This window comes from Aedes aegypti, chromosome 3 (genome assembly GCF_002204515.2).
Source record: "Aedes aegypti strain LVP_AGWG chromosome 3, AaegL5.0 Primary Assembly, whole genome shotgun sequence".
NCBI lineage: Eukaryota > Metazoa > Arthropoda > Insecta > Diptera > Culicidae > Aedes > Aedes aegypti.
The window spans coordinates 83,717,778-83,739,364 of record NC_035109.1 but is presented as its reverse complement, the minus strand read 5'-3'; the positions used below and the strand labels follow the sequence as shown (position 1 = coordinate 83,739,364).

Below are 21,587 nucleotides of genomic sequence, written 5' to 3'. Positions count from 1 at the left end.
CATTCCAAGCAAAATGTTGAGTGTATTTAATTATTCTTTGATGAGAAGTGGTTTTCGCACTAGTTAGTCATCAGCTACATTTATCATATACACTGAGTTATCACCTTCGTCTTATTCCGTTGTAGGGCTTTTGATTTCGTTTCTTAAAATTATTGCAGACCGAAAACCACGATTTTTTTTTGGGTTAACCCAGTACATTTGAATGAAATCTAGCATTAACGATTAAATAATAAAATTTGTCACAACCATCAATAAAATATCAGCCTTCCAACCACCCATCATGAATATAGAGTTCTATGAATCACTCGATAACAACCCACTCTTCAAACACATCGGAAGGACTCGGTTAACATTCAATTGCCCAAAGTTTGCACTCCATGACCTCACGCGCAACCAATTCAGGGCGCGGAATGGCGGCGAAGCAAACAAACCATCCACTTCACGGTGTCTATAAACGGATCAAAGTCACATGTCCAATAAAACTTCAATCATTCACGCATCGACCGCCCCACCACGCCCCGTTAAGTGACTCAAACTCAACAGCCCCTCAAGCCTAGGCATTTGTCGTAGCTTCGGGTAGATATCTATCTATCTGTGTGGAGGACTTGCCACAGTGACATGTGTACCGAAGTCGTCGTCGTTGTGCTAAATTTACGTTTACAAACATCCATCGCTATCGGATGCCGATGGGAACAAACTCACGGTGTGTTGGAAATTGTTATTAACGAAAAATATTACCATCATTCCTGCATCCACTCCGCGGATTTGATATTGCCACCGATACCATCACAAGGACCTTATCCATGTGAGGTTGGGAAAAAGTGCCATTCTGCTTTAATTTTAAAATCATTTTCATGGTTGCATACATTTTTGAAATTTGACATTAAGCGAATGGCTAGAGATGCTAGTATTAGAAAGTCAGCAGAAATTAATAACGCCAAACAATTTTTCGAATGGGCTGTGTCGCAAAAGGTGAAAGACCAATTTAAAAAAGATTGGTAATTTATCTATGCAACTGAAAATGACTATTCAGAGGCTGAAAAATTTCTTCAGGAAAGATTTTCAAACCTTGTTCTAATTCCTGGAACCATTTATACCAAAAGACGAACGAAGCATTTTTGCTAGTGAATTCTCAGATGCACATGAAAACCAAGAAAATACAGCATGCTTTGTTCTTAATAATACAAAGAAACGAAAATATTCTGGAGTTAGCAACCAAAGACAATCTTCCCGGTTGAAAAAATAGATAGTTTTAAGATGAAAATGTATGTTATATACTGAATCATTGTATAAATAAAATTAAAATAATAATAATAATAATCTTATTTGTTCCATAGAAAATAAAGAATCCCTTTTCAGTGTAATGAAAAATTGAGGCAGAAACACTTTTTTTTTTCAGTTTTTCTTAGCGGTGTAATTTTTCATGAAAAATATCATCCATTCCGACTTATACTTCATTAAAACCAATCCCATATCTTTTTTTTCAGATGTTTTAGATAATTTGCAATGCTTCGATTGAAATATGGGTTTTCAAAGAAAAGGCTTATATGGTCATTTTCCACAAAATTGGCCATAACTCAAAAACGAAAAAAAGTACATTTCAAAAATTTCAGTGATTTTATTACCTTCTCAAAAATATATTTTTGGAAGTTTTCCAATAATTGGAACAAAGTTTTTCCGGCTTTTCTTTACGAATTTTCTCAACGGTGAAAAATTTTGTGGGAAACTGTTGTTTTTTTATTCCTGAGAAAATTTGCTTTCATTTTCATAAAAACTTTGTTTCTACGATGCTTCTTTCTTGAGTTATGATTTTTCAAAGAAAAGGCTCAAAATGGCACATTGGCACATATTTTACAAAATTGGCCATAACTCAAAAACGAAAAAAAAGTACATTTCAAAAATTTCAGCGATTAAAGCTTATGAAATTATCTTCTCAAACATATTTTTTTGAAAATTTTCCACGAGTTGGAGCATAGTTTTTTCGGCTTTTCTTCACGAATTTTCTCAACGGTGGAAAATTTTGTGGAAAACTTTTTCCAATTAATATTTTTTTTTATTCCTGAGAAAATTTGCTTACATTTTCATAAAAAAAAACTTTATTTCTACGATGCTTCTTTCTTGAGTTATGATTTTTCAAAGAAGAGGCTCAAAATGGCACATTTGCACATTTTTTACAAAATTGGCCATAACTCAAAAACGAAAAAAAAGTACATTTCAAAAATTTCAGCGATTAAAGCTTATGAAATTATCCTCTCAAATATTTTTTTTTGAAAATTTTCCATGAGTTGGAGCATAGTTTTTTCGGCTTTTCTTTACGAATTTTTTCAACGGTGGAAAATTTTGTGGAAAACTTTTTCCAGTTAACATTTTTTTTTATTCCTGAGGAAATTTGTTTTCATTTTCATTAAAAAAAACTTTGTTTCTACGATGCTTCCTTCTTGAGTTATAATTTTTCAAAGTAAGTAGTGTCAGAGGAACACACAAAAAAATCCAACTGAGTTTTCCGGGAAAATAAGCGACCCTGAATTTTTCTCAATTTTTCTTTTATTCATATATTGATGAGCCCTGCCTGTGGAAAAAGTTTCATGAAAATCTGAGACCCTTCAGCCCATTTTGTACGGAAATGAAAAAAATCCCCTATAGGAACATTTTTTTTTTGACAGCTGCTTGTTTCTTGTGATTTAGATACAACTGTTTTTTTTGCATACATCCGATGACCCTGGAGGGATCGAACACAACCGTCGAACGCGCGGTCATTCTAACTTATTAGTGGAGTTTTGAATGAGATGATGACGAAATTTTGAGTTACGACCTTTTGGAGGTATGATTAAAAACACTAATTTTAAATATAATAATTATTTTGTCAACATTTCTGAGAACGGCATCAAATACAGCAACCCCCAATTTACTAGAGATACATAATTTGATCCTTGAGACACACAAAAATGTCATTTTTGTTACGCTGTGTAAGTATGAAGACTCGATCAAGACAATATTATGATATAATAATACAAAAAAGCAACTGATAAAGTGTTCTCTTTGTTTTTTTTTCGTGATAAAATATGGTTTAGAAAGAAAATCAAGTGAAAATTCGCAGAGTTTGCTGTGTCATTGAATACAATTTCCATAACATATATTGATTTGTGTTTGAATAAGGACTGTTCATTTTATAAAGTGGACACTTTGTTTATGGTATATCTTTTTTATTTATTGATAAACTCGGAATCGGTTTTCTGTGCATCATTAAACTATTATTCTACAATGCTATGAAAAAATAAGATCTTAGAAAATGCTTTTGGTTTAGGAGCTAAATAGTTTTTACAAAAACTCCCAAGAAAAGCTGTTTGTCAAAGTTTAACATTATTTTTTGCAAAACCAAAATCCTAATTTTTATGAACAAATTGTATGCTTGTATTCTTTACTATTCTACTGAAGGTATAGCTTAAAACAAATCAATTATATTCCACCATTCTCTGAACATTAGGTAACTTTAGTGATATATCCATTTATGGCTAAATTTGCTGATACACCATCCTTTCACTTACAGCAAAAGAGAAAAGTAAAAAGCGTGTTCAAAACTGGTATGGTTTACTAAAGAAACTATATTTTTACAAACTAGAGCTAAATCGTCCGTTTAAACCACAGTCTTAAGTACACATTTTACTGTTTATGGTAGTTTTACTAAAAAGTCTCATACCTTCAAAATCGTGTACGCATATTTATCGATCTACAGCAAATTGTAAATGGTTTTCTCCGAATATTTCAATTGGTAATCTTAGAATAACATATTATGAAAATAAAATGTGGAAAATAAAATCGATTTTATTACAGCAGTGTTGCCAACTTTGATGATTATCAATTTACTATAAGAGGACTTCTAAAAATAAAGCAATTGTTTTTCTATTGCGCTTTAAATGTGACGTGGATACTTAATAAGTAACTCTATGAAGGGGTAAGTTATGTTTCATATTAATACTATATTAGGACTTCCGTTAGGACGTACTTTAAACCAAAAAATTCTACTCATATCAGTTTCCTTCAAATTTAAAATAGTTTTCTCCGGAAAATATAGAAGAAAATGATTTTATTATATCTGTAAAACTGTTGTTCCAAAAATAACTGGATTTTTTCCATCAGGCTTCTGATTGATGATGCTTTCGAATAACAAGCTTTTTTTGAAAATAAAAAATATAAATTGTCGAATTTTCCAGCCAATTTCTAGCAATCATTGATTTTGATATCCTCCAAAAATCGACCGTTCTAATCGTTGTTCCATATTCTTGTGAAATTTAATTATTTTGGAGAATTTTTATCATCACAACAATATACAATACTAGTCGAACGATGTGCAGAAAACCGATTGAAATTTCATTAATAAATTAAAAAGATACAGCATGCTCAAGGTGTCCACTTTATAAAATGAACAGTCCTTAGTTAGTAGTAAACACGTTAAGCTATTGAAAATGTATTTTGATGGTTTGTTTTTCATTATTAATCATCATTAATCATTAATTTTTCGCATGACTTCAAATGTAAATAGCTTCATCCCCATTACCTCAAACTTAGGTTAACGTACAAGCCCCCTGAATTGAGTGGAAAGAATTCACTCTGGTGAGCAGTGTTTTCCAACCGGGAACCGTGACGATCGCTCAAGGAGTCCGCGGAGCCATTGCAAAAAAATCTCGATTACTTTGTCAAATTGATTTAAGTAGCTTTCACACGGTTTTGAGAAATTAAATTAAGAAGAATCAAAACCTTTGTTATGAAACTGTTTTAATATGAATCTTCTTTTTAACGTTTTTTTTACAGTCACTTCGCTTAAATCTGGCATGCAATCACGTTCAACATTAAAGGATTTCCTTTTACTTTCCCACAAAAAAAGATGACAAAATTATACACCTTTTCATTTAATTACTAACGACATTTTTGTATCAGTGGAACATTGACTCATGTAGTGTTTTGTTTTAATTCGTGGGTAGTGCTTCGTGAAGCCCAAGCAGGACAGTTTGGTTATGCGTCGTCCGACAGATTTTGCTCACGATTTCGCGCGTTTTCGTCGCCGGAGAATTTTTTTCCCCTGTTTTGGAGCGTCTTGCTGGGTAGTGCTCAGTGGTGGAAAGAATCATGCCGTTTACGCAAAATGAACCATTATTAAGCATGATCCATGCTCACTAGGGTGCCAATGAAAATCGATTTTTCGAATTTCAAAAAAAGGTAGGGCTCAAAAGTTTTGTCTCCTCGAAAAAAGTCCCCATGCAAAATTTGAGCTCAATCGGACTTCATTAAGTGGACCCCCAAAGCGGTCAAAGTTTGGCTTTTTTGACCCATGAAAAATCTCCAAAGGGGGGGGTACATGAAATTTCCGAAATCGAAATTTTTTTTTTGATGCCAGATGTCTTAGAAATGCATGAAACGTCGAGATCTGGTGTTATTTGGAAAAATTTTTTTTTTGAAAAAATCGACCTTTTGGGACTTAGTAAATTTTTGAGTTGGGGGAGTGAATTGAATTTGAAATGAACGATTTGAATTCAATTGCTGAGAAATTCAAGGCAATAGTATTGAAACTTATCCTAAATGATTGTTGGCCACTGAAAGCATATGATATGTGATATTTCATTAGGGTGGTTCATTTACTTTGCATTAGAGTGGTCCTTTTTGTTAAAAAATAAAAAAAAATAAGAAATAGAATTTTAATTGAATATTGAAGACAATAGTATTGGAACATCTCTCACATTATCGTAAGCCATTTTCTACATTTAATATGTGGTATTTTATTAGGGTGGTTCACTTATTTTCCATTCGGGTGGGCTTTTCTGTCGAAAAATCATAATTTGAATGGGATATTAAAAACAATAGTATTTTATCACCTCTTTCATCATCGTAGGGCATTTCCTTCATTAGATTCGTGATATTTTTGTTTAGAGAGGCTTTAAATTCCTCTGAATTCATGCGCCTCTAGTTCCATTTGATATGTGACATCATCGTAAGATACTGTTAACATATTTCATTAGGGAGTTTCTCTTATTTTCCATTAGGGTGCATCATTTTTCGTATAGTTTGAAACCATGATTTCTCGAAAAAGTCTCGTCCACTTTCCTTAATTATGGTATCATTGTAAAAATTTCAACCTTAATATCTACAGACCGAAAGATTATGGTGTGGACTACTACATAATATTTGCGTAATGTTCGACGAAAAATGTAAAGGTAACTTAGTTAACAACAAAAGAATTTTCTAGAAAGCCTCTCATTGTTAGAAAGGTCTTTTGAAAAGTTTTGCGTGATTTTCATTCGGAATGCAACAGTTCACTAAGCTGAACCAGTTTGGAGTCCTCGTCTCATACAAAATCCGCTTGCTACTTCGTGATTTCAGATGCACTCATCTCAGAGATCAAGCATTGAGCCTCGTGACCTTTCCAATTTAGTTTTGCGAATTCCAAAGGAAATTCTACAGAAAATTCTGAAGGAAATTCTAGAGGAAATACTGAAGGAAATTCCAAAGGAAATTCCAACGGAAATTCCAGAGGGAATTACGAAGGAAATTCCAGTGGAAATTCCGAAGGAAATTCCAGTGGAAATTCCGAAAGAAATTCTAGAGAAAGTTCCGAAGGAAATTCCAGACGAAATTTCTCAGGAAATTCCAGAGGAAATTTCGCAGGAAATTCTAGAGGAAATTCCGAAGGAAATTCCAGAGGAAATTCTGAAAGAAATTCTAGAGAAAATTCTGAAGGAAATTCCAGAGAAAATCCCGAAAGAAATTCCAGAGATAATTTCGAAGAATATTCTAGGGGAAATACGGAAGGAAATTCCAAAGTAATTTCCGAATGAAATTCCAGAGGAAATTCCGAAGGAAATTGCAGAGAAAATTCCGAAGGAAATACCGAAGAAAATTCCAGAGGAAACGAAAATTATAGAGGTACTTCCGAAGAAAATTCCGAAATGATTTCAAAGCTTCAAAAGAAATTCCAAATCAAATTCCGAATCAAATTTAGCATGAAACTCCAAAAGGAATTCCGAAGAAAACTCTAGAAGAAATTCCGAAGCAAATTGCAAAGTAAATTTCGACGAAAATAACGTAGAAAATTCCAAATCAAATCCCGAAGGTAGCTCCAAATGAAATTCCAAAGCAAATCCCGAAAGAAATTCCAAAGCAAATTCAAAAGGAAATTCCAGAAAAATAAATCCGAATGGATTTTTGAAGGATGTTCCGAAGCAAATTCCAAAGAAAACTCGGACGAAAATTGCGCAGAAAATTCCAAATGAAATTCCGAAGCCAGCTCTAAAAGAAATTGCAAAGGAAATTCCATAAGAAATTTCAAAGGAACTTCCGAAGCGAATTCCAAAGGAAATTCCGAAGGCAATTCCAGAAGAAATTCCAAAGGAAACGCCGAAGAAAATTTTGAAGAACTGAAGAAGGAAATTCCGAAAGTAATTCCAAAGAAATCCAAAATAACTTCCTGAAGCAACTTACTGAAAGAAATTCATGAAGAAATTCCAAAGGAAATTCTGAAGTAAATGAGATATGAAGTTCCGAAGAATACAAAGAAATTTTAAAGGATACTCCTAAGCAAATTCCGAAAAAACAATACGAAGGAAATTCCAAAGTAAATTCCGCGAAAATTCAACGGAAAACAGTCCAAAGGAAACAATTCCAATCAATACTTCTAAATAAAATTTCGAAATCTCCATAGGAAATTCCAAAGGTTATTCCAAAGGAAATTCCGAGGAAACTCTATAACAAATTTGGAAGTAAACTTCAAACGAAATTCCGAAAGAAATTTCAAAGAGAATTTTGAAGGAAGTAATAAAGGAATTCCTAAGAAAATTCTGAAGAAAATTTGATAAGTAGCCCCAAAGAAAACTGCAAAGGAATTTTAAAGGATACTCCTAAGGGAATTTCGACGGAAATTCCAAAGTTAATTCCGAAGGAAACTAAAAAAAATCCAACGGAATTTCCGAAGCAAATTTCAGAAGAAATTCTGACGAAAATTGCGTAGAAAATTCCAAAGGAAATTCCGAAGAAAAATCCGTGGAAAATTCCAAAGGAATTTCCGAAAACTCCATAGGAAATTCCATAAAAAAATTCAAAGCAAATTCCGAATGAAATTCAAAAAGGAATTTCTAAGGAAATTTCGAAGAAAAGATCACAGCTCCAAAAGAAATTCCAAAGGAAACTTCGATGGAATCTTTCGAAAATACAAGGGAAATCCCGAAAAAAAAATTAAAAAAAAAAATGAATAAAATTGTAAAAGAAATTCTGAAGCACATTCCAAAGGACATTCCGACGACAATTCTGAAAAATATCCAAAGCATATTCAAAAGGGAATTTCTAAGGAAATTCCAAAGAAAATTCCAAAGCAAATCCCGAAGCAAATTGCAATGAAAAAAGGAAGTTAATGGAAATTTCGTAGAAAATTTCTAAGGAATTTCCTATGGAGTATCCAAAGCAAATTTGTAAGGAAATTCTCAAGAAAACTCTGTGGAAATTCCAAAGAAAATTGTAAAAAAAATTTCTAAGAATATTCCGCAGTAAATTTCAAAGGTCCAAAAGAAATCCCAAATGAAATTCCGAAGAAAGCTCCAAAGAAAATTTCGAAGGAATTTCCAAAGTAAATTCCAATGCTTCGAAAGAAATTCCAAATAATATTTCGAATACAATTCTGAAGGAAGCTCCAAAGATAATAACACAGGAAATTCCGAAACAAACTCTAGAAGAAATTCGGAAGGAAACTCCAAAGCAAATTTCGAAGGAAACTCAAAAAGAAACTCCGAAGTAAATTTCGAAGAAAATTCCAATGAAAAGTTCAGAATGAAATTCCGGAGGACACTTCATAGGAAATTTCGAAGGAAATACCACAGAAAATTCAAAAGGGCACTTCTAAAGATACCGAAGAAAATTCCACAGGATATTCCGAAGCAAATTCAGGATAAATTTCCGATTTTGATAAAAATTCCGTAGAAAAAAAAAAAGGAAATTTCGTAGAAAAGTCAAATAAAAATTTTTAAAAGGAATTTCGAAGGAAATTCCGATTAAAATTCAAAAGGAAACTCCAAAGAAAATTCCGTTGAAAACTCCAACGAAAAAATCCATATGAAATTCCGACGAAATTTCTTGAAGGAACTTTGTTACATCTTTGAAGAATAAACGAGAACTGATTGTCAAAACTTGAATTACCTACGTTGTCACAACCGAATCGCGTGTACTATAGCAAGCAGAAGGCAACGTACTTTTGTTTCGGGAATGAAGGAGCCCAAGGCTGAGAATCTCTTTTGAAAATATAAACTAAACACTTTTGTTGCCCTTCATCGTCGCTCATCAATTATTGTCATAATTTGTATATGGCAGTTAGAATTGTGCTTCACTGAATTCACTGATGATTGGAACGTTTTATTTTAACTATTCAAAAGAAACCCTTAATGAAAATAGCTTAACGAAGAGTTGCATGCCAATGAAGAATCATGATTCAAAACTATACAAACAAAGTTGATTTGTTAGATCTATTGAGAATATTTTACAAATTAAATGATCACCCTTATGCAAAACTGAGGACAATAGCCCCAATGAAATATCACATATTATACATTAACAGTGGCCTACGATGACATAGGAGATGTTTAATTACTCTTGTATTTACTATTCCATTCAAATACTCAATTTTTTTTAAAGAATCACGAATCTAATGAAGGAAATGGCCTACGATGATGAAAGAGGTGATAAAATACTATTGTTTTTAATATCCCATTCAAATTATGATTTTTTGACAGAAAGGCCCACCGTAATGGAAAATAAGTGAACCACCCTAATAAAATACCACATATTAAATGTAGAAAATGGCTTACGATAATGTGAGAGATGTTCCAATACTATTGTCTTCAATATTCAATTAAAATTCTATTTTTTATTTTTTTTTTATTTTTTAACAAAAAGGACCACCCTAATGGAAAGTAAATGAACCACCCTAATGAAATATCACATATCATAGTCCCAGGTCGATTCTTTCAAAAAAAAATTTTTCCAAATAACACCAGATCTCGACATTTCATGCATTTCTAAGACATCTGGCATCAAAAAAAAAATTTCGATTTCGGAAATTTCATGTACCCCCCTTTGGAGATTTTTCATGGGTCAAAAAAGCCAAACTTTGACCGCTTTGGGGGTCCACTTAATGAAGTCCGATTGAGCTCAAATTTTGCATGGGGACTTTTTTCGAGGAGACAAAACTTTTGAGCCCTACCTTTTTTTGAAATTCGATGGCAAAATTTTTCCCATACATTCCATTGGCACCCTAATGCTCACACGCTCACGAACCAACAGCGACCGATTTGGTCACAGATTCTTGCATCGGAGAACCAGAACAAAACAAATGTATGAAGAGCGCGATTTCTGAATGAGCAGAGTCTGCTCACAGCCGTTCTTTTTTCCTTTCATAGCTATTTTTGTGAATAATTGGATGGATTATGATTATAATAGATACATTACAAACTAATGTACGACAATATTGAGAAAATTGATCGATATGTGGTATTATTGTTGAAATATCACAGGGAATCGAACGCGTGATTGCATGTCAAAATAAAATGATGCGATGCCCTTTACAGTATATGTGTTCGGGCGATCGTGAGCAAAGAAAGCAAGAACGCAATCGCACAAAATGAACCACCGATGCGGTGGCATTTTTCTGGTGTGCATGAACAGACTCTGTTCACCGTTTTACAGCACTGGTAGTGCTTCGTGAAGCCCAAACAGGACAGTTCGGTTTTGCGTCATCCGATAGATTTTGCTCACGATTTCCCGCATTTTTGTCACCGGAGAATGTTTTTTTTCCTGTTTTGGAGCGTCTTGCTGAGAGTGCTTCGTGAAGCCCAAGCAGTTCGGTTTTGCGTCGTCCGATAGATTTTGCTCACGGTTTCGCGCGTGTTTTCGTCGCCGGAGAATTTTTTTTCCCTGTTTTGGAGCGTCTTGCTGGGTAGGTATTTGGGAAGGCCCAAGCAAGACGGTTTGTTTTCGGGACGCCAAGAAGTTTTGCTGTCAGTGTCAGTTTTGTGTTCAGTCAAGAATGGATTGACAACTGGTGAGTTCGTTTCATGCTTATGATAACACATTTTTTCTTGAAAGCGTAATTTTTATGTAATATTAAAACAAACTTTGTATGGTTCGTCACTATAAAAGTCGGCATTATGCTTTTTTCTTATACAATTTCAATATACATATATTTTTCTCTTTTTGACATTATTAAAAAATATCTTTTGAATTGTTCGACATTGTGAATGTTGACGTATTTTTTAAAACTTCTACCATATCGAGACAAAATGCACAGTAATACTCATATGTCATTTTCAAACAAACTATGTATGGTTCGTAGCAAGTGTCGGCATTATTCCTGTTTCATATAATTTAAAATATATACATGTAATTTTCAGTTTTCGTCATTAATAAAAACGTCTTTTGAATTGCTCGACATTATAGATGTTGACGTATTTTTTCCAAAACTTCTTGAGACAAAAATACAAAACTAGCTTTAAATATAAGTCGTATATTTCCCCCTTGTCCATGGATCGCATCACCGACCAGAGGTGACTCCCAGATCTTTTCCTCCCTCACTAATAAACACCCTTCCCGTGGTGATTGTGGAGATGCAGAGGTATTCTCGGTCTCTAGAAGCAACAATCATTACACCCTAACATTCCTTCCCCATCCCAACTGACTGTAAGGACTTGGCCGGCGCCGTTATTGATCAATAATATTAGATCTGCTAAAATTGCACTTCGAGAGTAAGCGGAAACTCCCATCCCTTATTCATTTGGATCGTAGTGCAATTCTTACCAGTTCCGATCAATCACGAAGTAGCAACCATTGACATGTAGAGTCAGTCTATGCTATGCTATGCTATGCTATGTAGTGTTTTGTTTTAATTCGTGGTTGTCTCTCTATATAACAGAACGGTGCAAGCAATAGTTAGGAATCAAAAGTTGAAAATTCGGATTGCACTGTGAATGTGTGGCAAACTAGTCGATTTTCAGACTAACTGAATCAAGTGGTTTTCACGATTTCAGGAAAACGTACCCCAGAACAACATATTTGCATTATTAGTTATAATAAAGGAACTTATCTATTTGATAAAACATCTGTATCAAACTGATATCGGAAAAATCGGAATTGATGGAGTTCTGGATTCATCTTTACAAGGCCAAAACATCATCTAGTTCGGTCTGTATGAACATTGTCTAATTTTTCTCGGAGCTTTCAGAAGAGACAATACAAGATACGAGACGAATTCAAGTTTTTATGGACCGATTTGAAAGTTTTGACAGATCGCTTTAATAACAGATTTATAGTGCTTTATTCGACCATAGCTTGATTCAGCGATAGGCTTTTTCGCCAACTTCGATAGATTCTTGGTGATATTTTGATATATTTTCGATGGTTGTTTTGACATAATTTGCGTCCGCATTTCTGGAAATATTTCTACGAAACACATCTAAGATATGGTTCCTCTAACGGTGTTCTTTTAAAATATATGAAAATTTTCAAACGCAATTCTAAATATTGTTGAACAATTCTTGGTAAGATTTTGACAGAATTCACTCAAGATCCTTTGCCAATTTTGTTTAGCAGAAAACCTCTTTTGATTTACGTGGAAATCTTATATGAGTTTTCGAAGTTTTTTTTTTGCAAATTTCAGTATTGAATACGTTCAAGATCTTTGACGGAAACATATTTTGTGAAAAGGGCACTTGAAAAATAACATATTTTAAGGATATTTTGATATATGCTTCAAGTACCACTTATTGGACATTCATAAAATTTCTCTGATAATAAATGTTAAAATATGAACTTCATGTACCTACGTCACTATGACCTAATAATTCAAATTTTTTTTTTATTTTGATAAATTTACAATTTGATTTTGAACACTTTTCAACGATAATTTTTAAGGGCTGCGGAACGTTTGGAGAACCTTCAAGGGGGCCGCAAATCTAAAAAGGTCGGGAAGCACTACTCTAGAGTTCTTCATTTTCAACTCCAATTTTGGGTAAATTATATTTACCATGTACCTTTCAAAATGTCATACAGGAACAACCCCAATGGAGCCTTCCTTAGCCGAGTGTTTAGCGTCCACGGCTACAAAGCAAAGCCATGCTGAAGGTGTCTGGGTTCGATTCCCGGTCGGTTCAGGATCTTTTCGTATTGGAAATTTCCTTGACTTCCCTGAGAGCATAGAGTATCATCGTACCTGCCACACGATATACGAATGCGAAAATGGCGATTTAGGCAAAGAAAGCTCTCAGTTAATAACTGTGGAAGTGCTCTTAGAACACTACGCTGAGTAGCCGTCTTTGTCCCAGTGGGGACGTTAATGCCAAGAAGAAGAACCCCAGTGGGGTTTTTGTCAACGAGGTGAGCGCCAAAGCTAAACTTTGAACGCATATTTTTCATTATTAAAGTTTAATTATGAATTAGGTGTTTATTTGAACGAGAAAATTTGCCAAAGCAGTTGCAAGAACGCGATATATAGGTTATTTACAAAAATGAGATTTTATTGAAAATGTTAGAACCCTATTTATTGATGTTTTTTTTTTTTGCTAATGCCGATTTCGAACCCACCGTGACACCGGTAGTGGAGGCAGCATTTTTCGGGTACATTGACATTATTGCCAGCGGCGGTGTTTTCGATCGGTCGGTCAATCTGTGGCGTTGCTGTCACTATCTGGCGCTTCCTGCCCGAGCCGTGTCCCGAGAGCATACGACGTGCGGCACGCGCTCCAAATCGTTTGTCACGCCGAGCATTTCTCAGTGCGCCGAACGCCGTATTCAAATTCATTGCGTGCCTCTCGGAATAGGTCGACGTCGTCGTCGTAACGGTGCTACGGGCACGGTCGAGGGGACGGAAATCGAACTTTATGCGTTGTTAGACCGAACCGGTAACTGTCGCTGGTCGTCGGTCGGTAATGTTTTCAGCTCGCGGTGACGGCATTGACATTGACCAGTTCGGTTCCAGTTGACCCTGGTCATGTGGATTGTATCGAATACTGCGCTCGGAAGCCGATCACGTTCCACAATAGCACCGCGAGGGTGTCAAACCCTGTATTTCTCACGTGCTGCATCAATTTATGAATGCGGCGGAATTACATCATCCATCCATCAGTTCCTCCGGCAAGAACGCCATTCGTCGCTTCGGCGTTTCGCTGGACTGCGCTTCCCATCATCGGACGGCGGAAATCGACGTGCATCTTCAACTCGTTGCTGGTCGGTGTTCTGCTGAATTGTTGACGACGTCGGCGACTTAGGTAGTGATCGTTATCATTTGTTAGCAAAACAAAGCACTCAGACGAATGACTTGTTGCTGTGCATTGCACTAGAGACAATCTAAAACCCTCGATGAATTGTGCATACAAAATGCACCGACTGCAGCACGATTAAACCTTCCAGGAAACGACTAACTTCAAGGGGACGGAAGATTGGCGGTGCTCATGAGATCGGTGAATCTTCTGATGGAAGGTTGAAAAGTGCTGAGTCTCTGACGGAGGACTGACGTCTTCCCTTTCATCATCTTCTGTCACCAACAACTACTACACTGAAACATCCATTTACCACTCGAAATTCAGTTCATATTAAGTTTAGTAGATTGACATCAAATAGATTAAAAATGAAACTTGCTTGAAAGAGGTTATGCAAATTTATATCACCCTTATGCCTTGGTGTTCTAGGTCAGTCATGAAATCCTTCAAAACTTAGCTTTCAGTTCAACAACCGAAATCAGCAGTGATCCATTGAAGGATTCTATTAAGTTGGTAGTTCAACGACCGTTTAAGGTAATACGAGAAATCCTTTGAATATAGGACTTAAGACTACAGTATTGGACAGATAAAAGTAGGCTTTGGGTTTTTTTAATTTCAAATATATTGAAAACTATCTACTAGTTGGTCTAAGATAGACTTATATTCCGAATACTCGATTTTTGTATAGCGATTCTGTTGAATGTTTTGTAGAAATATTTCTTCAAATTTCCAAGAAATGGCAGTCAACTTTTATTTGTTCAAACCTGTTTTATATTCAAGGAGTTTTAATAACTTTCTATTTCGAGCTTAGTAAAACTAGCTATGATACATTTTATTGCGAAATTCTTAACATTACCGAAAGCACTACCGAAGGCTCAGCGGTTTATATTTCGGTAATAAAATTACCTTAGTCGGCGATATTTTCATAGTGTGTATGCATGTAATTTGGTCATGTTTTAGAAGGCTCCAGGTCATGATCCTGGCCACCTAAAAGGTGCGTATCTTCGACGATATTGTTCAGAAGTTTGAGAGGAATTTGAGGCAGCACTGTTTGGTTAGCTATTTTACCACAACGTGGCTTTAGTGTGTATGTAATTTGGTCATATTCTAGCAGGTTCTAGCTCATGATCCCGATCACCTATAAAGTTCGTGTCTTCAGTAAAGTTGATCAGAAACTTGGAAGCAATTTGAGACAGAACTTTTAAGTTAGCAATTTTGCCACTACGTGGCGTTAGTGTGCCCAGATGCAGAGGCGCGCTGAAGTCAGTGTTCAGAATTTTCGGTATCCATGACACCATAGTAAGGGATAATGATTCAATGTCGCACTTTCGAAATACGCAATATCGATCAATATTGAGTTGTTGAATAGTCCTGCTTATTCTTCGCAAAGCAAAGGACTTGATAAGCCTAAGAGAGCTGTTCAGACTGCTTAAAAATAGTATGAAAAAACTGCTGGCCGTTCCGAAGTTCAATCACACGAAGTTATAAGAAATTGTGGAAGTATTTTGATCTAGCTATAGATATAATTTTAGCCAGGCGATAGAAGCTACAAAACAGATCTTGATTCAAAATTAAGGCCTAAAGTTAAAAAACTGATAAATAGAGTAACTTTTGATTTAAATATTGATAAAAAAGTGAAAGATTTGGTGTGGTATAAAAGGGATGTTAGGTCTACTAGAGCATGGGTCGAAGCAAAGATTTCCTAATACCACAGGTAACAGATGTTTTTGCTAGAACAAAAATTTTATGAAAACCTGTGTAAATATTCAAATTAAAACTCCTTGCAATCACTAGCGCCGCCACACAGCGAATTGCGTCAATCAGTGGTGAATATCAGCATCTTGAGATATTTCATATTCACCACTGACATCACCATGGGAACTTAGCGATGACAGCGCCACCACGATGTTGCTACTTGTGTTGCCATTCAAAATGACCATTAATTATCTTACACAGTTTTACAATCGGACTTCAACGTCTGTTATCTGTGCTAATGCCTAATACGTTTCATGTTCATGTGGATGGAGCTGCTAGGTTAGCTAGCAGACACAAATTGAAGCACCCAGTGGTGAAAAGAGACGACTATATATCCCCCCAAGACAGAGTTCCAGTGCGAACTCACAATGAATCTAGCCCTTCTAGAATTCTCCAAGGTAAACTGATAGCTCAAGAGAACCTCGTAGGAGTAGAAGAGTATGAAAAAATGAACCAGATAGATTGAAAATACCTAATATCTAGATAAGTTAAGAGTAGTTTAAAAAGAGATTATTATCTTGATGAGGACTTCCGGTTAAACATGTTTAAAATAGTGGTAAGGAAAGGCTCAGCCTCTTTCCCTGTTTGGGCTTCGTACAATAAAGTGGTACAAACAAAGTTTTGTTTCAATGCAGTGAGTGGCAATAGACAGATTCAACAACCCTTTAAGGCATTACAAGAAATCCTTTGAAGAAGGGCCTTATGACCTTTACTTCAATGGGATCTAGGATAAACTAGACCTGTTCATCATAGATCTCATTGAAATTAAGGTCCCCTGACAACCAGAAATCGCATAAAAGTTCACGCAATACCTCGTTTATTCATAAAAATTACATCAAATCCTCAAAACACGGCGGATAACATCGTCGGATTGAAAAATTTCCTCGCCACAAACGCTTTTTCTTCTGAGTTTTTTCGTACATTTTGTTTCGTCCCGTACTTGTACAAAGTAAGTCGTATCAACTCGAAGCAGCTGTCAAATCAACATTTGTTATCATAAGTTAAGTCGCATAAGATCACAGGTTCGTTCGATAGAAAATTTGTGCACTCGCATTGTACGCTATTATTCATCACATAATATATGCACGTATAAGACTTTCTCACGACATTTTATAAGTGAAATGTTGCACATACAAAGCCTCCTGGTGATTTCGTTATACATACATTTTGGTTGTCTGGGTCATAATATGTGCAAGTATTATCAATGGTCTCTTAAAGATTTATAAATAAGGCAAATAACTATGCAGGCTCACAGCTGTTATGTCAAATTTAGAGCCTTACTACTTATTAACCCAGTACTCCGATGAGATGCTAGTATTAGAAAGTCAGCAAAAATCAATAACGCCAAACAATTTTTCGACTGGGCTGTGTCGCAAAAGGTGAAAAACCAATTTGAAAAAGATAGGGAATTTATCTATGCAACTGAAAATGACTATTCAAAGGCTGAAAAATTTCTTCAGGAAAGATTTTCTAACCTTGTTCCAATTCCTGGAACAAAAAAAATATCATTCATTTATACCAAACGACGAACGAAGCATATTTGCTAGTGAATTCTCAGATGCACATGAAAACCAAGAAAATACAGCATGCTTTGTTCTTAATAATACAAAGAAACGAAAATCTTCTGGTGTTAGCAACCAAAGATAATCTTCCCGGTTGAAAAAATAGATAGAATTAAGATGAAAATGTAAGTAATATACTGAATAATTGAATAAAAAAAAATCTTATTTGATCCATAGAAAAAAGAATCTCTTTTCAGTGTAATGAAAAATTGAGGCAGAAACAGTTTTTTTCAGTTTTTCTTAGCGGTGTAATTTTTCATGAAAAATATCATCCATTCCGACTTATACTTCATTAAAACCAATCCCATATCTTTTTTTCATATGTTTTAGAAAATTTGCAATTGCTTTGATAAAAAATCTTTGTTTTTCCGATGCTTCGATTGAAATATGGGTTTTCAAAGAAAAGGCTTATATGGTCATTTTCCACAAAATTGGCTATAACTCAAAAACGAAAAAAAAGTACATTTCAAAAATTTCAGCGATTAAAGCTTATGAAATTACCTGCTCTAAAATATATTTTTGAAAGTTTTCCACTAATTGGAACATAGTTTTTCCGGCTTTACTTTACGAATTTTCTCAACGGTGGAAAATTTTGTGGAAAACTGTTTCCAGTTATTTTTTTTTTATTTCTGAGAAAATTTGCTTTCATTTTCATAAAAAATTTTGTTTTACGATGCTTCTTTCTTGAGTTATGATTTTTCAAAGAAAAGGCTCAAAATGGCACATTTGCACATTTTTTTACAAAATTGGCCATAACTCAAAAACGAAAAAAAACAAATACCATTTCAAAAATTTCAGCGATTAAAGCTTATGAAATTATCTTCTCAAAATTATTTTTTGAAAATTTTCCACGAGTTGGAGCATTATTTTTCCGGCTTTTCTTTACGAATTTTCTCAACGGTGGAAAATTTAGTGGAAAACTTTTTCCAGTTAATATTTTTTTTTTATTTCTGAGAAAATTTGCTTTCATTTTCATACTAAAAAAACTTTGTTTCTATGATGCTTCGTTCTTGAGTTATGATTTTTCAAAGTACACTACTTACTTACAGGGGAAAACAAAAATTTTCCAACTGAGTTCTCCGGGAAAATAGGCGACCCTGAATTTTTTTCAATTTTTTTTATTCATATATTGATGAGCCCTGCCTGTGGAGAAAGTTTCATGAAAATCTGAGACCTTTCGGCCCAAACCCGTACGGAAATAAAAAAAAATCCCCAATTGTAACCTGTTAGACGCAGATTTTGGTCATTTAGTCGAATGCCGTTTGGCCGAACTCCATGTTGTGTGTCCACATAGTGTTCAGTACTGTTGGTAACTCAAATTAAATATAAGTTAATAATTTGGCCAAACGACAGATGGCATTCAGTCAAATACCGTTTGACCAAACGACATTAGGCTAAACGGCATTCCGCCAAATGGCCGGATACCCTCATGCAGGCCAATAAAACTCTGTTCGCACAAGTTAAACTCCGATTATGATTTATCGTTAACGGCTAGCCATCCGAGTGGAAGTTTTAATAACTACCGTAAAACTAAACATTACATATACTTTGTAATTTGATTAACCTTTCGGTTGTCGCGCGAACTTTTGAATCGCGAGTAGTCACGCGTTGTACTTTGCATGTTCAACATGAAATATCTCACGATCTAGATTAAATATAGACAAACCATATTCGACACAGTTGTTAAGGGATCAAGGGCTGACATGCGGTGGCCACTCAGATATGGAATTTCACCACCAGGCGGTGCTAGTGTACAAAAAAGTTCTGGGTTGCTAATATCTCAAGAGCCTGACCAGTTAGAAAGATGGCGTCTTCTTCAGTAGCTCATGAGCTGTCATTATTGTAGTCATTAGATTCGAGATTTTGCTATCAGGCAGCGCTAGTGTGCCTTAAAGTTTTGTTTTTCGGATATCTCGGGACTTCAAAAGATGGCGTCTCGAGCAGAGTCGTTTAGTAGCTTAAAGGCTATACTTATTCTAATCTTGAAATTCTAGATTAGCTAAAATAATGATAGCCTTTGACCTACTGAACAACTTTGCCGAAGACATCATTTTTCTAAGTGGTCAAGCTCCTGAGATATCTGAAAAACAAACATCTATGCTCACTAGCGTAACCTGGTGGCAAAATCTCGCATTACTTACTCTTGAGGTACTGAACAACGCTTCCGGAGAGACGCCATCTTTTTTTTCTATCTTTATTAACGAGATTTTCAGCCCTAGGCTAGTTCATTTTGGGACCAACGGCTTCACTTCCCTTCCGAAGGATCATAAAAGACTATTTAGGGGATGTGATTCGATCCCAGGTTCTCGGTTTGAGATGCATGAGTTCAAACCACTACACCAGGTCAACTCCCCAGACGCCATCTTTATAAGCCTGACCAGAGATTTCTGCGCAACAAAAGTAAAAGTTTTATGCCCACTAGTGCCACCCAGTGGTCAATTGGTCAGTGGAAAATTTGATAGAATAAATAAATAAAATATGATTGAACATGTTTGTATGTAAATTTTATTCGTTAAGTTCAGAGAGATCACTGTAGATCTGAAGTTCAATATTTAGAGTTCTATAAATTAGAGAAGTTTACTTGGATATGCTTCGATATTATGTAAACAGAAAACACCTAAATGGAAGGGTCAGTGTAGTGACGAATGGAGCTGGCGATTCCAGCAATTTTTGTCTAATACGTTGTTGTCGTCGCGCGGTGTGGGTTGAAACGAAGCTGATTAATTTCTGCCGCTTCTGATTGCAGTGGATTCAGGTTTGGCGTGATAAGACATCAGCAAAAGGCCGTCAGATAGCGAGCTAATCTCTGCTGCAGTTGTGAGGGGGTTCGCTTTGTTTGCTCTGTGGAGTATTTTGCACGAATGGTGTGTTGTGGTGCAATTTGTTTATGTTTGTTCGCGATATTACTCACTTCAATCAGGCCATCATAAAACACCTTTGGGGAAGGCCTTCCAGATAACGAAGCTGGAATTGATTCCCATTTGATTGCGATGGGTTTACATTGCTTACAAGTGATTATCACTGCACGTTCAAGTCTGGCTCAGAGGTCGATTACATCACTCGTTTATGGCTATCCATGGCCTTATTTCCGGCCATTCCCAGACAGCAAGAATATACGTATGACAAAATCACTTTTTTCGTTATATGATGCTTATATTTGCAATGTTGCCGTACAAGATGTCGTAAGAAGATCTTATGTGAACAAAAGTGGAGCCGATACACATTTTTTTATGGAATTTGGTGTACAATGCCAGTGTATAGATATTATTGCGAAATAATCTGTAATTTCATGCGACTTAATTTATGATACAAAAGTTAATTTGACAGCTGCTTCAACTGATTCGATTTATGGATGTTTGGTCTCCATTAGAACTCGTTCGAAGCTGGACAATGCTATTAGACTTCACACGACGATCATAACCAGGTTGAACAAACGGCAGCAGTGAATCACCTGGCAGACAAGCAAATTTTCCCATCCATTGATTTTGTGCAATTGCAGAAATCTAATCGAAATTATTACCAAAGCGGAACAAGCGTCTCCCGAGTGGCTCACAGTGATCGACAAATCGTTATGCAAAAGCTTTCTCCTCAGTTATATTATCATCGACATAACCCGTGGTGGTAATCAACCTGTATATCGTCGTAGTAGCTACGTATTGCAAGTTTGGTGGTGGCTTGGGGCGATAATTTCTTGCTACTCGCGCAGCTATGTAAATACCTCGGCGGAGGAGATACATCCACGATCCGCGATCGATTAACGGTGCTCTCTCGCGGTCTTATGACGAAATTTGGTGCGGTGTGATAACCGTGTACAGTTATATTCCCAATAAAAATGGGAAATTTGTGAGCAATCAATGTGATTTGAATGGTGGACGGCGGCTTTTTATTGGATTGCACAAAGATGCTTGTCCAACTAATGTGAGGTGCAGTCGGAGAAGGTTTCGGGACTGATAGAGAAAGAAGAGGCCGTGGACAGTAGGGTGCGACCATC

The 21,587-nt window shown here is 35.6% G+C and overlaps 1 protein-coding gene across 5 annotated transcripts in view; it reads right to left on the bottom strand.

The window, feature by feature from the left end:
* LOC5565978 overlaps window positions 1-21,587 on the bottom strand; it is a 769,372-nt gene that overhangs the window by 57,460 nt on the left and 690,325 nt on the right. The gene's annotated exons all lie outside the window — the stretch shown is intronic.